General features: G+C 58.4%; 1 pseudogene; it reads right to left on the bottom strand.

Annotated features, from left to right (window-relative positions):
* Positions 1–14,715, bottom strand: part of LOC133357831 (trifunctional purine biosynthetic protein adenosine-3-like) — a 17,012-nt pseudogene extending 2,297 nt beyond the window's left edge.
* Positions 14,716–17,197: the final 2,482 nt, after the last annotated feature.

The following is a 17,197-nucleotide window of genomic DNA, read 5'->3' as shown; positions in this document are numbered from 1 at the left end:
TCACCCACTCACCCCGACTCACCCACTCACCCCGACTCACCCCTTCACCCCACTCCCCCCGACTCACCCACTCACCCCGACTCACCCACTCACCCCGACTCACCCACTCACCCCGACTCACCCACTCACCCACTCACCCCACTCACCCCACTCACCCCGACTCACCCCAACTCACCCCGACTCACCCACTCACCCCGACTCACCCTCTCACCCCCACTCACCCCACTCACCCCACTCACCCCCTCACCCACTCCTCACCTGGCCTCGCCGTGGCTGCTGCGAGGGGCTTGATGGAGGTCACCAGCGCTCACCCACTCACCCACTCACCCAGACTCACCCACTCACCCACTCACCCAGACTCACCCACTCACCCACTCACCCACTCACCCTCTCACCCTCTCACCCACTCCTCACCTGGCCTCGCCGTGGCTGCTGCGAGGGGCTTGATGGAGGTCACCAGCGCGTCGGCTGCATCGATGTCCACGCCGCTGCCGGCGTACGTCAGTGGCCTGGGGCGGGAGATGGGGGATGGGAGGGGTGCAGGGGACATCATCGTCACCACTACCATCACCACCATCGTCACCACCACCATCATCATCACTACCATCACCAACATCACCACCATCACCACCAGCATCACCACTACCACCACCATCATCATCACCACCACCACCATCATCGTCACCATTACCATCACCACCATCGTCACCACCATCGTCACCACCATCATCACAACCATCACCACCATCATCACCACTACCACCACCATCATCGTCACCACTACCATCACCACCATCGTCACCACCACCATCATCACCACTACCATCACCACCAGCATCACCACTACCACCACCATCATCATCACCACCACCATCATCACCAACATCACCACTACCAACACCACCATTATCACGACCATCACCACCATCGTCACCACGACCATCACCACCATCGTCACCATGACCATCACCATCATCACCACTACCACCACCATCACCGTCACCACTACCATCACCACCATCATCATCACTACCATCACCACCATCATCACTACTACCACCACCGTCATCATCACTAGGAGATGTTAACTCCCTCGCCTGGTGTGCAGGAGGTCGTGGGTTCGATCCCGACCCTGACGATGCCTGCTGTGTATTTGTAGTCTCTCTCGTCTCTCTCTCTCCCCGTGGTCTGGATCCTCGGGTTTTTCCCTCCGCATTTAGAATCAACATCACCACGCGTTTAGAGAACGTGGATGCTGCTATAAATGTCCACATGATGATGACGACGACGACGATGAGTCACTTGGTCGAGCTATCATTTCTGACACCCAGGTGGTCGCTGCTGAAAAAGAGCCGCACAGCCGGGCGAGCGCTTACCGGTAAAATAGAAAAGTATTTTAGTTTATCGTCACCGATCCGCATAGTTATCGACGCGAGGGAGGAACCAGAGGTCGCAACCGGGTACCCGATACCCGTACCCTACCTGACCAGGTACGGGTACCAGTTTGCGACCCTGGTGCGGCCGGGTACGGGTACGGGTAGACCGCGAGTCACTGGTGAGTAACCGTTTGTCACTCATTTCCCAACGTCTTGTCTCTTCTCACAATTCAAGTTCCTAGAATCAACCCACCCGCGCCTGCAACATGGCTTCATCCCAGAGGTCGCAATCGGGTACCCAATACCCATACCCTACCCGTACCCGGCCGGGTACGGGTAGGGTACGGGTACGGCCGGGTACGGGAGCCGTTTGTGACCCTGGTGCGGCCGGGTACGGGTAAGGAATCAAAACCCGTTTGCGACCTCTGGGAGGAACGTCCCGGATGTCTCACGGTAGTAGTGGAGCGGCCTCCCGGGCCCCCTCGGCGAGGCCTCTGTGCGCGATGTCGCGCCGGTGGAAGGCGCCCTGGAAGTGGATCGCCGCGACCCCGGAGGTCGCGAGGGTCAGGGCGCCGCGGAGGTCGTGACCCACGGCCGTCACGGAGAGGACGCGGCCGCCGCTCGTCACGAGCTGCTGCCTCCAGCCGTCGTCGTCATCGTCGCCTCCTCCTCCTGCTGCTCCTGCTGCTGCTGCTGCTGCTGCTGCTGCTCCTGCTGCTCCTGCTGCTGCTCCTCCGCCACCCGCCGCTCGCGTCTTGGTGGCCCGTGGAAGACGAGGCAGCCCAGCTCTTGGGCCCGGCTGATGCCTGCGGCGAGACAGGGAGAGCGAGAGAGATGGGCAGAGAGAGATGGAGAGCGAGAGAACGCATCTCGCTATCACCACCAGCGCGTTAAACGAGGCACTTACCCTGCCGATGTTTTGTATTACGTCAGAGCTGTCGTTATCACGGAGACAGAGGGACCAGAGGCGGTTGCCACGGCAGCAGTTATCGCGGTTGCCGTGGCGACGGTCGCCCCCACCGCCTCACCTGTGATGGGGAATCCGGTGGGCGCGTCGCCCGGGTAACCGCGGCTGGCCATCACCACGGTGACGGCGGAGCGCCCGCTCCACCACTCGACGCGCTCGTCGGCCAGGGAGCCCCCGCTCCCGCTGGCGCACGCACGCATCACGGCGTATACGTCCGACTTGAGCAGCGGCAGCAGCACCTGCGGGGGGCGTGGAGAGGGGGGTCAAAAGGTCGTCGAGAGGTCGTCATGGAGGTCATCCCAGGTTCAGGAGCGCGTGGGTGAGTGAGCGGGTGGGTGAGTGGGTGGGTGAATGGGTGGGTGGGTGAGAAGGGTGAGTGAGGGAGTGCTTGGGTGGGTGGGTGAGTGAGGGAGTGCTTGGGTGGGTGGGTGGGTGAGTGGGTGGGTGAGTGGGCGGGTGAGTGGGTGGGTGAATGGGTGGGTGGGTGAGAAGGGTGAGTGAAGGAGTGATTGGGTGGGTGGGTGGGTGCGTTAGTGGGAGACTGAATGAGTGGGTGGGTGATTGAGTGGAGGGCGACTGCCTCCGACTGCACTGCAGCATCCTCCACAGGGGTCAATCTTGACACCGCTGGTACCGGTCATCGGCAAGTCCACTCAGCTCCACATCCTCCTGTACCACATCACTCCATCTCTTCTCTAGCCCGTGCCGCGCCCGTTTAGCCCCCTCGATCCGGCCGAACAAAAGCTCTTTAGGCATGCGGTGACTAGGCAAGTGGGCTACGTGACCCAGCCTTGCCTGCCGGAGGAGCTCACTGATGATGGGACTGTGTCCAGATCTCTCAGGGATCTGTGAGCTCCTCACACAATCCAGCCTGCAGGTTAAACCCAGGATGGACCAACCCCAGCCGCCTTTGTCTCCCCAGTGGCGAGATGTTTATACAAAGCACCAGGTACTCAATTTGAGACCCAGTCGACACAGGGGAGGCTCAGGACCGGTTCAGAAAATTGTCTGAACCGGTCCCGAGCTCGTTATCGCAGCGCACTAAACTGCTGCGCCACCGCTCCCCACGTGTGTGTACACACGCACGTGCACGCGCACAAAACGCGTGCGTGCACAAAACGCGCACGCACAAAACGTGCGGAAGTACACACCTGGCACTCGGGATCTCCAAAGCGACAGTTGAACTCCAGAACTTTGGGCCCGGCCTTGGTGAGCATCAATCCAGCGTAAAGCACGCCTGCACACGGACAAACGCGCGCACACACACACACAAGTACTCAGGGATTTAAGCTCCAAGAGCAATGAACACGGCAGCTGTGGCTCCCGCCAATGGCAGCTGCGGTGGACGAGCGTATACACGGTGTGTGTGTGTCTGTGTGTGTGTATGTGTGTGTGTGTATGTGTGTATGTGTGTGTATGTGTGTGTGTATGTGTGTGTGTGTGTCTGTGTGTGTGTCTGTGTGTGTGTATGTGTGTGTGTATGTGTGTGTGTGTATGTGTGTATGTGTGTGTATGTGTGTGTGTATGTGTGTGTGTGTGTCTGTGTGTGTGTCTGTGTGTGTGTATGTGTGTGTGTATGTGTGTGTGTGTCTGTGTGTGTGTATGTGTATGTGTGTATGTGTGTGTGTGTCTGTGTGTCTGTGTGTATGTGTGTGTGTGTCTGTGTGTGTGTATGTGGGTGTGTGTCGGCAGGGCGGAGGAACTGGGGCAAGGGTCACGGAAGACACCATCTGGAGGCGCGGCCAGGGTGGAGCCAGGGCGGAGCCAGGGTGGAGCCAGGGCGTGGCCAGGACGCGCCGAGGGGGATAAAAGCAGCGGAGAGCTCGGGGCTGCCGGTGCTGGGGGTGGTCTCGTCTCGTCGTCGCTGTCGTCTTCGCTAGATGTTGCTCGGCCAGACAGTTGTTGGCTGTCTCGGTCGACGCCGTCGGTGCTGCTACGGTTCCGTGCGGCGAGTAACGACGTCGTTTAAAAACAATGGCGACTTGCAGACGTCACGGAACGGGGAAGGGTTTAACAACAACAACAACAACAACAATAAAAGTGCTTCACCAATGTAGGGGTTCCCTTCCTCCATCATCCCGTCCACCGTCCTTTGCAGCACGCAGCGCTGCACCATGGACAGCAAGTCCGCCGAGACCTGGAGAGAGGAACGCACGCGGAGACGCGTCACCACGAGGAGACACGTCACCACGTCACCACGCGGAGACACGTCACCACGCGGAGACGCGTCACCACAAGGAGACACGTCACCACGTCACCACGCGGAGACACGTCACCACGTCACCACGAGGAGACACGTCACCACGAGGAGACACGTCACCACGCGGAGACGCGTCACCACGCGGAGACACGTCACCACGTCACCACGCGGAGACACGTCACCACGTCACCACGAGGAGACACGTCACCACGAGGAGACACGTCACCACGTCACCACGCGGAGACACGTCACCACGTCACCACGCGGAGACACGTCACCACGTCACCACGCAGAGACGCGTCACCACGTCACCACGAGGAGACACGTCACCACGTCACCACGCGCAGACACGTCACCACGCGGAGACACGTCACCACGTCACCACGCGGAGACACGTCACCACGTCACCACGCGGAGACACGTCACCACGCGGAGACACGTCACCACGTCACCACGCGGAGACACGTCACCACGTCACCACGTCACCACGAGGAGACACGTCACCACGTCACCACGTCACCACGCGGAGACACGTCACCACGCGGAGACACGTCACCACGTCACCACGCGGAGACACGTCACCACGTCACCACGCGGAGACACGTCACCACGCGGAGACACGTCACCACGTCACCACGTCACCACGAGGAGACACGTCACCATGCGGAGACACGTCACCACGTCACCATGCGGAGACACGTCACCACGTCACCACGTCACCACGTCACCACGTCACCACGAGGAGACACGTCACCACGCGGAGACACGTCACCACGCAGAGACACGTCACCACGTCACCACGAGGAGACACGTCACCACGCGGAAACATGTCACCACGTCACCACGAGGAGACACGTCACCACGCGGAGACACGTCACCACGTCACCACGAGGAGACACGTCACCACGCGGAGACACGTCACCACGTCACCACGAGGAGACACGTCACCACGCGGAGAACACGTCAACCACGTCACCACGAGGAGACACGTCACCACGCGGAGACACGTCACCACGTCACCACGAGGAGACACGTCACCACGCGGAGACACGTCACCACGAGGAGACACGTCACCACGTCACCACGCGGAGACACGTCACCACGTCACCACGCGGAGACACGTCACCACGTCACCACGCGGAGACACGTCACCACGAGGAGACACGTCACCACGTCACCACGCGGAGACACGTCACCACGCGGAGACACGTCACCACGTCACCACGCGGAGACACGTCACCACGTCACCACGTCACCACGCGGAGACACGTCACCACGTCACCACGCGGAGACACGTCACCATGCGGAGACACGTCACCACGTCACCACGCGGAGACACGTCACCACGAGGAGACACGTCACCACGTTACCACGAGGAGACACGTCACCACGTCACCACGTCACCACGAGGAGACACGTCACCACGTCACCACGCGGAGACACGTCACCACGAGGAGACACGTCACCACGTTACCACGAGGAGACACGTCACCACGTCACCACGTCACCACGAAGAGACACGTCACCACGTCACCACGCGGAGACACGTCACCACGCGGAGACACGTCACCACGAGGAGACACGTCACCACGTCACCACGTCACCACGTCACCACGTCACCACGAGGAGACACGTCACCACGTCACCACGCGGAGACACGTCACCACGTGACGCGTCACCACGAGGAGACACGTCACGGTCGCGACGCGTCGGGGCGGCCAGAGCGCAGCGAGTTGGCACAGGAGGAGGCAACACCCGGCGGCCCACGGCGCCCGGGTCTGTCCCGTGACCTCCTGCCAGCGGGCGTTCGACACTTCACGTGGCCTCAAAGTGCACCTGGCCTGGCACAGGCGCCGTGGTGACGTCACCGCCACTTAGCGGCGAATGGCGGTTGTTGTTTTTCGTGTGTACGTGTGTGTATGTGTGTGTGTATGTGGGGAGCGGTGGTGCAGCGGTTAGCGCGCTGCGCTACGAACCTGGCGACTCGGGTTTGATTATCGCTCACAGCCAACACCGGTGACGATTATCTGAACCGGTCCTGGGCCTCTCCTAGGTAGACTCAGCCTTAAATGAGTACCTGGCGCGGTGTGTAAACATCGCCACGGGGGAGACAAAGGCGGTCGGGCGTGGTGCTGGCCTCCCACCCCCTCGTGTGCCGTGCCGGCCTTCATAGGTGCTGCTCGCTAACAGCACTTGCCCCTACAGTCTGTTAAGGCTACACGGGGGATCTTTGCGTGTGTGTGCGTGTGTGTGTGTGTGCGTACCTGTGGGGTGGGGGCGTAGGCCCCCATGCCCCCCGTGTTGGGCCCCGTGTCCCCCTCCCCCACACGTTTGTGATCCTGGGCCGGTGGCATCATCACCACGGAGCGGCCGTCGGTGAAGCACATGCACTGCACACGGGCACAGACAAAGGGCACCCGGGTAGCACACACAGGCTGTCGGGGCAAGTGGCGTCAGCGGAGGCCGGCACAGCACACGAGGTGGTGGGTGGACAGCACCACGCACGGCCGCCTTTGTCTTCCCCAGTGACGATGTTTTTACACAGACACACACACAGACACACACACACACGCAGACACACACACAGACACACACACACAGACACACACACAGACACACACACACACGCAGACACACACACACACGGACACACACACAGACACACACACACACAGACACACACACACACACAGACACACCACACACAGACACACACAGACACACACACACACACAGACACACAGACACACACACAGACAGACACACACACACAGACACACAGACACACAGACACACACACAGACAGACACACACACACAGACACACACACACACACACAGACATACACACAGACACACACACACAGACAGACACACACACAGACAGACACACACACAGACAGACACACACAGACACACAGACACACACAGACACACACACAGACACACACACAACACACACAACACACACACACACAATACACACACAACACACACAACAAACAACAAACACACACCCAATGCACCAACTCACGCTGATCTCCTCCCCCTCCAGCACCTCCTCCACCAGCACCGTCTCCCCCGCGTCGCCATGCACACGGTCCTGCTCCAGCCACGGGGGGTGGGGGTCATGGGGGGGGGGCATGGGAGGTGGGGGTCATGGGGGGGGGTGGGGGGCATGGAAGGTGGGGGTCATGGGGGGGTGGGGGTCATGGGGGGGGGGGTGGGGGGCATGGGGGGGTGGGGGGCATGGGGGGGTGGGGGTCATTGGGGGTGGAGGGTGCGGGGGGGGTGGGGGGTATGAGAGGGGTGGGGGCATGGGGGGGTGGGGGTCATGGGGGGGGTGGGGCATGGGGGGGTGGGGGTCATGGGAGGGTGGGTCATTGGGGGTGGGGGGCATGGGGAGGTGGGGGGGGTAATCGGGGGGGTGGGGACATGGAGGGGTGGGGGTCATGGGGGGGGTGGGGGGGCATGGGGGGGGTGGGGGGCATGGGGAGGTGGGGGTCATTGGGGGGGGGGGGGTGTGGGGGGCATGGGGGGGGAGAATCAGAATCAATATCTCGACTGGGGGAATCCGATGAGCTACAAAGCTCTTTCCCACAGACACACAGCAGGGGCACGGGGTCACACAAGCAGTCCAACAATACAGGAGGGAGTGCAAAGTGCAGGAAAGGTAAACAAGCAACTTGAACACAAACACAAATAAAAACCTAAACCAAGCTAAAGAGCTTCTTTTTCAGAAGCGACCTGGCAATGACAAATGACAGCTCCATCACCATCATCACCACCATCATCACCATCATCACCGCCATCACCATCATCACCATCACCACCATCATCACCATCATCACCATCACCACCATCACCACCACCACCACCATCAACCACCACCATCACCATCATCACCACCATCACCATCACCACCATCACCACCATCATCACCACCATCACCACCATCATCACCACCATCACCACCACCATCACCATCATCACCACTATCACCCACATCATCATCACCACCACCATCACCATGATCACCACCGTCACCACCACCACCGTCACCACCGTCACCACCGCCATCGCCATCACTACCATCACCACCACCACCATCACCACCACCATCACCACCACCATCAACCACCACCACCACCACCGTCACCACCACCACCGTCATCGCCACCGTCACCACCGCCATCGCCATCACCACCACCACCACCACCATCATCATCACCACCACCACCATCACCACCACCATCATCACCTTCACCACCACCATCACCACCACCATCACCACCATCACCATCACCACATCACCATCATCACCATCACCACCATCACCACCACCATCACCATCATCACCATCACCACCACCATCACCACGACCACCATCACCACATCACCATATCACCATCACCACCACCACCACCATCATCACCATCACCACCATCACCACCACCATCACCACCACCATCACCACCATCACCACCACCACATGGACATGGGCCCGGAGGGGGGGGGGGGGGGGCCCGCCCGAGGTGGTTGCCACCGGCACCTGCATGATCTCCATGACGACGCGGCAGGCCTCCTCGCGGTCCCTGGCCACCACCACCCCCTTGCCTCCGGCCAGGCCGCTCGCCCTTGACGACGAGCGGCGCGGGCTCCGTGCTGAGACAAAGACAAAGATCCCCCGTGTAGCCTTAACACACTGTTGGGGCAAGTGCTGTTAGCGAGCAGCTCCTATGAAGGCTGGAACGGCGCGCGAGGGGGTGGGTGGCCGACACCACGCTTGACCGTACGGAGACACGCACGGAGACACGCGTGGGGACACAGAGACACGCACGGAGACACGCACGGAGACACACGTGGGGACACAGAGACACGCACGGAGACACGCTGACATACTAACAATATGGGCATACGAACACACAAACGGGTGGACACACGGACAGACTGACACACGGATAGACTGACACACGAACACACGGACAGACACATGGCCACATGGCCACACGAACATACGAACACACGAACAGACACACAGACACATGGACAGATCCCTTCTGCGAAGAAGAGAGAACGTGGCATTGTGGGAAACGGCGGCAAGCAGCGACAGGGACCGCAGCACCCCCAGAGGGAGAAATGCATCCTGGGCAAAAGTGGCCGGATGAGGATGGGGGCGGCAGTGGGGTTGTGGTGGCAGTCGGAGTGGTGGTGGTTGTGTTGGTGGTTGTTGCCAGTGGTTGTGGCGGTAGTGGTGGCAGTAGTGGTGGTGGTTGTAGCGATAGCGTTAGAGGCGGCGGTTGTGGTGGTGGTGTTGGTAGCTCTTGTAGATGTGGTGGATGTGGTGGCATTGTTTGTGGTGGCAGTGGATGTGGTGGCGGTTGTGGTTGTGATGGGGATGGTTGTGATGGCGGTTGTGGTGGTTGCGATGGTGCCGATTGTGGCGATGGTTGTGGTTGCGGTGGTTGTGGTGGTTGTGGTGGTTGTGGTGGTTGCGGTGGTTGCGGTGGTTGTGGTGGTTGAGGTGGTTGTGGTCGTTGTGGTGGCGTCATACGAGTTGATGTAGGCGCAGGCGGCTCGGGGCTCGGTGAAGGCCTCCCAGCGCGCCGTGGGGATGCCGTGGCGCTCCATGAAGGCCTTGGCGAAGGCCTTGCTCGACTCGAGGCGAGCGGCGCGGGCCGAGGGCCCGAAACAACGGACTCCGGCGGCCACCAGATCGTCACTCACGCCTCGTGGGAGGACGACGATGATGACGACGACGACGAGGACGACGACGAGGGTGACATACAGAGAAAAGTGGGGGGGTTGGTAGATGATTCTCACATGAGCACAGGGCCCCCCCCCCCCCCCACAACGTCGAGTGGCCAGCAACAAGCAGCACTGTCCACGCGTCACAAGCAACGGCGAGCGTTGCGCACGCTTCCGATTGATCGAGCGAATGAGCGAGCGATTGAGGGAACAGTCGAGCGAACGAGCGAGCGAGCGAACGAGCGAGCGATCTAGAACAATCGCAGGCTCCCCCCCTTGTGCGGGGGGTTGGGGGGGGGGCCGAGGCCTCCTTCCCCCAGCAGCGGCACTTGCTGGGCTGCGCCTTTGCCCCGAGCTGGCGAGGGTTGCAGCAAGACTCACCGGCGGCGAGCGGAGCCTCGGGCCCCACGACCACCATGGAGACGTTGTGGTCGGCGCAGTACTGCACCAGCAGGGAGTGGTTGGCCACCGACACGCCTGTCACGCACGCACACACAACAACACGCATGTAACGCACGCACACACGCATGTAACACACGCACACACGCATGTAACGCACGCACACGTACACACACACACGCATGTAACGCACGCACACACGCACACGCCTGTCACGCGCACACACACACACGCATGTAACGCACGCACACACGCACACGCCTGTCACGCGCACACACACACACGCATGTAACGCACGCAAACACACACACACACGCATGTAACGCACGCACATGTGTATACACACACGCACGCCTGTAACGAATGCACACGTACACACACACACCTGTAACGAATGCACACGTACACACACACACGCACCTGTAACGCGCACAGACACACACACCGGCAATGCACACATCCAAACAAAGACAAAGATCCCCCGTATATCCTTAACAGACTGTTGGGGCAAGTGCTGTCAGCGAGCGGCACCTACGAAGGCCGGCACGGCGGTCCAAGCACTACGACACGTGGCACTCAGTCCGCTTGCTGTGCCACCGTCCCCTGGCGGAGCAGGGCTACGGCCCCTTCTCCGTGCGCGACCCACCAACCCTCGCTGACGATGCCCCCAAAGCGCCGGCTCACAGCCGCCAGGCCGAGCACGTTGGTAGCAGCGTGACGACAATCACCAGCCATCACCACCATCGTCAATGCCATCACTGTCACCATCACCACCATTATCGTCGTCGTCGTCATCGTCGTCGTCGTTGTCAGTCGTCATCGTCGTCATCATCGTCATCATCGTCATCATCGTCACCATCATCGTCATCATCGTCGTCGTCGTCGTCATCGTCGTCGTCATCGTCGTCGTCATCGTCGTCGTCATCATCGTCATCATCGTCATCATCGTCACCATCATCGTCATCATCGTCACCATCATCGTCATCATCGTCATCGTCATCGTCGTCACCTTGGTCTTCATCAGGTGCGCCGCCCCCCGTGCCCCCCCCCCCCGCTCCCCCCGTGCCCCCCCCCCGTGCCCCTCCCGTGTCGGCACCCACCAGAGTTCTCCACCTTGCCGCCGTGAGTGGCGGTGCCCCCGTTGCCGGGGCGACGATGACCTTCTTGACGAGGGGCGACTGGGCGAGCGTCCCGGCCAGGACGTGCTCCCTCGCCCCCCTCCCAGCACCAGCACCGTGTCCATCTGCTCGCGCGCACACACACAAGCAAAGGTGCCCCGGGTAGCCTCGACCAGGATGCGGGGGCAAGTGCCCGTCGGGGTGCGTGGCTGTCGAAGCGCCATACCGCCTTTGTCTCTCCCCAGCGGCGATGCTCACTGCGCAACGCACCAGGTGCTCGTTTGAAGCTGAGCCGATCTAGGGGGAGGCCCAGGACCGGTTCAGATCATCGTCAGCGGTGTTGGTGGTGGCCGTGAGCGGGAATCGAACTCGGGTATCTGCCGGGTTCATAGCGCTAACCGCTGCACGCGCACGCAGACACGTGCACACACACACGTGCAGACACGTGCACACACACACGTGCACCCACGCACACACACACGTGCACCCACGTGCACTCACGTGCACACACGTGCACCCACGTGCACCCACGCACACACATGTGCACACACATGCACACACACACGTGTACCCACACACGTGCATACACACACGTGCACACACCTCACCTCCTCAACTCCTTGCGTCGATGTCCGCCCGTGCGCAGAAACTCAGCCTCACCGACGCCGCGTCGCTCAGCACAACACTCCTGAAGGCCTGGGACACAGAACAAGGCAGTGCGCGCGTGTGTACGTCTGCGTGTGTTCGCGTGCAAGTGTGCGCGAGTGTGTGTGTGGAAGCACGTGCGTATGTTCGCGTGCGTCTACGCATGCGCTCTGCGCGAGCCGCGCGCGCGAGTGTGTGTGTGTACGTGTGTGTGTACGTGTGTGTGTGTGTACGTGTATGTGTGTACGTGTGTGTGTGTACGTGTGTGTACGTGTGTGTAGGTGTGTGTGTGTACGTGTATGTGTGTACGTGTGCGTGTGTAGGTGTGTGTGTGTAGGTGTGTGTGTACATGTGTGTACATGTGTACGTGTGTGTGTGTAGGTGTGTGTGTGTAGGTGTGTGTGTACATGTGTGTACATGTGTGTACGTGTGTACGTGTATGTGTGTACGTGTGCGTGTACGTGTGTGTGTAGGTGTGTGTGTGTAGGTGTGTGTGTACATGTGTGTACATGTGTGTACGTGTGTGTGTAGGTGTGTGTGTGTACATGTGTGTACATGTGTGTACATGTGTGTACATGTGTGTGCGTGTGTACATGTGTGTACACGTGTGTGTGTAGGTGTGTGTGTGTAGGTGTGTGTGTACATGTGTGTACATGTGTGTACATGTGTGTACGTGTGTGTACGTGTGTGTGTAGGTGTGTGTGTGTAGGTGTGTGTGTACATGTGTGTACATGTGTGTACATGTGTGTACATGTGTGTACATGTGTGTACGTGTGTGTACGTGTGTACGTGTGTGTGTAGGTGTGTGTGTAGGTGTGTGTGTACATGTGTGTACATGTGTGTACATGTGTGTACATATGTGTGTACATGTGTGTACACGTGTGTACATGTGTGTACATGTGTGTGCGCGTGCGTGCCGGGGAGTGGGCGGCGGCGCCAACTTGGTGCGAGCCGAGAGTTCGATTCCCGCTCACGGCACAACATCGGCGACGATCATCCGAACTGGGCGCCGGACCTCCCCGGGGTCGACTCGGCCTCAAATGAGTACCCGTTGCGGTGAACATTAGCATTGGGGGGGCGGGGGGGGGTGGGGGAGACAAAGGCGGCCGGGGGTGGTCGTGGCCACACCGCGTGCCGGCCTTCGTGGGTGCCGCTCGCCAACGGCACTTGTCCCGGCGGGCCGCGTGGGCTACACGGGCGGGCGGGGGGATCTTTGTCTTTGTTTGGGGATGGGTCACAAGCCACTTAATTCCGTAACAAGATTGGGCTATAAACCATTGGTGGGGCGCGTCCCCGTAACTCCTCGTTTTATTGCTAGTAAACAATCTACTATGTATATGTCTACGAGCGGCAAGAGGGTAACAACATTCATTCGCCCCGTGGGAGTTCACGGGCCGCGACCTCCCCGTGACCTCTGGACCGGAACTCCGATGGGGACGCCCGTCGAATGGGGGATCTTGATTTGGCGCGCGGAGAATTGGAATCCGATGAGCCACGAAGCTCTTTGTGGCGGAGTGCGTTCCGGCAGGGCAAGGCATCTCTCCCGGAGCACCCTGAACTTTAACGTCTCCCGCCGAGGCACGAGAAGTGACCTCTTCATTGTTTTTTACCGGCCGACATTCTCTCTCGTTCTCCCGCCGTAAAGTTCGCTCCGTGATGACTTTTTCACCTCCGTCGTAATCGTAAACAACGATTGATTTTGACGTGAATGTCCGTTCCCTCGCCACAAGATCCACTTCCTACAAGATCCACTCCCTACAAGATCCACTCCCTACAAGATCCACTCCCCACAAGTCACAACTAGAACGGGACAGGATCAAACATATTTTTGGTTCTTTCGGTAAAGTCACGTAGAAGGGAAATAATAAAATATATATTTATATTGTTAATAATATAATAGTATTTATATTATTTTATTATTTCCCTTCTACGTGACTTTACCGAAAGAACCAAGGATATGAATCTCTGCAGTCACGAAAGCTTTAAATCAGGATCAAACATGATTATCCTGCCACACTGCTTGCTGCTGCTGCTGCTGCTCCGTTAGCAGCGACAGGACTCCAACTCGTGACACACAGCGGCAATCTCTCAGATCTGGCTCCGAATATTTACCCGCGAGAGAGAGAGGGGGGCGAGCCAGAGATCACGAGACGCACATTCGCCTCGCTGTGAATCCACGCCGCGTCGATGGCGATGGTTACCGTGGCCAATGGTCGCTCTCGTTATGGATTTGGGCCCCTTAGAATATCACGGTCACGAACAAAGGCCTGCTCTCATCAGCATCATCAGCAGTTGCAGAAACAGAATCATCATCAGCAGCAGAATCAGAATCATCATCAATAGCAGCAGAATCAGCATCATAAGCAGTTGCATGAACAGAATCATCAACAGTAACAGCAGAATCAGCATCAGCAGCAGCAGAATCAGAATCATTAATAGCAGCAGAATCAGCATCATCAGCAGTTGCAGAAGCAGACTCATCAACAGTAGCAGCAGAATCAGCATCATCAGCAGCAGCAGAAGCATCATCATCCGCAGAAGCATCATCATCATCATGAGCAGAAGCATCATCATCATCATGAGCAGAAGCATCATCATCATCAGCCGCAAAAGCATCATCATCATCATCAGCCGCAGAAGCATCATCATCAGCCGCAGAAGCATCATCATCATCATGAGCAGAAGCATCATCATCATCATGAGCAGAAGCATCATCATCATCAGCCGCAGAAGCATCATCATCAGCTGCAGAAGCATCATCATCATCATCATGAGCAGAAGCATCATCAGCTGGAGAAGCATCATCATCATCAGCTGCAGAAGCATCATCATTATCATGAGCAGAAGCATCATCATGAGCAGAAGCATCATCAGCTGGAGAAGCATCATCATCATCAGCTGCAGAAGCATCATCATCATCATGAGCAGAAGCATCATCGTCATCATCAGCTGCAGAAGCATCATCGTCAACAGCAGTCTCAGAAGCATCATCATTAGCCGCAGAAGCATCATCATCATGAGCAGAATCATCATCAGCCGCAGAAGCAACATCGTCAACAGCAGTCTCAGAAGCATCATCATCAGCCGCAGAAGCATCATCATCAGCCGCAGAATCATCATCATCATGAGCAAAAGCATCATCAGCTGCAGAAGCATCATCGTCAACAGCAGTCTCAGCAGCAGCATCAGCAGCAGCATCAGCAGCCGCGGTAAATCCACTGCTGGATGAATAAGCCAAGCCACGATCACGACGACGACGATGTAACGATGCACCGGGCGTCGTCCGTGCCTCTCTCTCCTCGACTCCACAACTGCGAGCGGGATTCACCGATCATCGCTCCGTCTCCACTGTGGCCGTACCCCTCTCTCCCTCTCTCTCTCGGGGACGCGGCGTTCCCCTCTTAAACTGGCTGGCACGTTCTAGCTTTGAAGTTTTCGTGATTGCAAATATCCATACGCTTTGGGTTTTTTGGTAAAGTCAAGTAGGTGAAAACTAAATAAAATTAAACTAAATTAAATCACGACGTTTCAGAAGCTGCCCTCCCCCCCCAGTACCCAATATAACCACGTGTCTCTAAATATCTCTTCACACGCTACAGTCATTTTTCTGGAGCAGTCACCACCTGATGACGGATGCTTGTGTTGCTTCCGAAACGTCGAGATTTGATTTGGCTGGCACGGTCTGGCTTTGTTGAATCGATTGATACTTCAACATCTCACGTAGCGGTTTCGGCATTCAGTGTGTCATCAGCAGAGCGGCTTGGAGCAATGCCCATCATCAGTTAGACACAAGAACAACAACGGCACAAACCCAGTGAAATGAAAGATATGACAACGCACGACGTTTCGGGTGAGAGCCCCTGTTAAGTTAACGTTGAGCAGTTGATCCATTGAAGAGTCCCAACCCACCCATTCATTCATTGCGATGCTGATACACGCGGGGCCATGTGATGGTGGTGGTGGTGATGGTGATGTGGTGATGGCGATGGTGGGGGGGGGGGTGATGGTGGTGGTGATGGTGGTGATAGTGGTGATGGCGGTGGTGATGGTGGTGGTGATGTGGTGATGGTGGGGGTGGTGGTGGTGGTGATGGTGGTGGTGATGTGGTGATGGTGGTGGTGATGTGGTGATGGCGGTGGTGATGGTGGTGGTGATGTGGTGATGGTGGTGGTGATGTGGTGATGGTGGTGATGTGATGGCGGTGGTGATGGTGGTGGTGATGTGGTGATGGTGGTGGTGATGTGGTGATGGTGGTGGATGTGGTGATGGTGGTGGTGATGTGGTGATGGCGGTGGTGATGGTGGTGGTGATGTGGTGATGGTGGTGGTGATGTGGTGATGGTGGTGGTGGTGATGTGGTGATGGCGGTGGTGATGGTGGTGGTGATGTGGTGATGGTGGTGATGTGATGGCGGTGGTGATGGTGGTGGTGATGTGGTGATGGTGGTGGTGATGTGGTGATGGTGGTGGTGATGTGGTGATGGCGGTGGTGATGGTGGTGGTGATGTGGTGATGGTGGTGGTGATGTGGTGATGGTGGTGGTGGTGATGTGGTGATGGCGGTGGTGATGGTGGTGGTGATGTGGTGATGGTGGTGGTGATGTGGTGATGGTGGTGATGTGGTGATGGTGGTGGTGATAGTGGTGGTGATGGTGGGGGTGGTGGTGATGGGGGTGATGGTGGTGGTGATGTGGTGATGGTGGGGGTGATGGTGGTGGTGGTGTGATGGTGGTGGTGATGGGGGTGAT

The sequence above is a fragment of the Lethenteron reissneri genome, chromosome 60 (assembly GCF_015708825.2).
Source record: "Lethenteron reissneri isolate LAM-NWPU_2019-01 chromosome 60, ASM1570882v1, whole genome shotgun sequence".
In the NCBI taxonomy this organism is placed as follows: Eukaryota; Metazoa; Chordata; class Hyperoartia; order Petromyzontiformes; family Petromyzontidae; genus Lethenteron; species Lethenteron reissneri.
The sequence above is the reverse complement of the archived record's forward strand: the minus strand, read 5'-3'. Positions and strand labels throughout refer to the sequence as shown.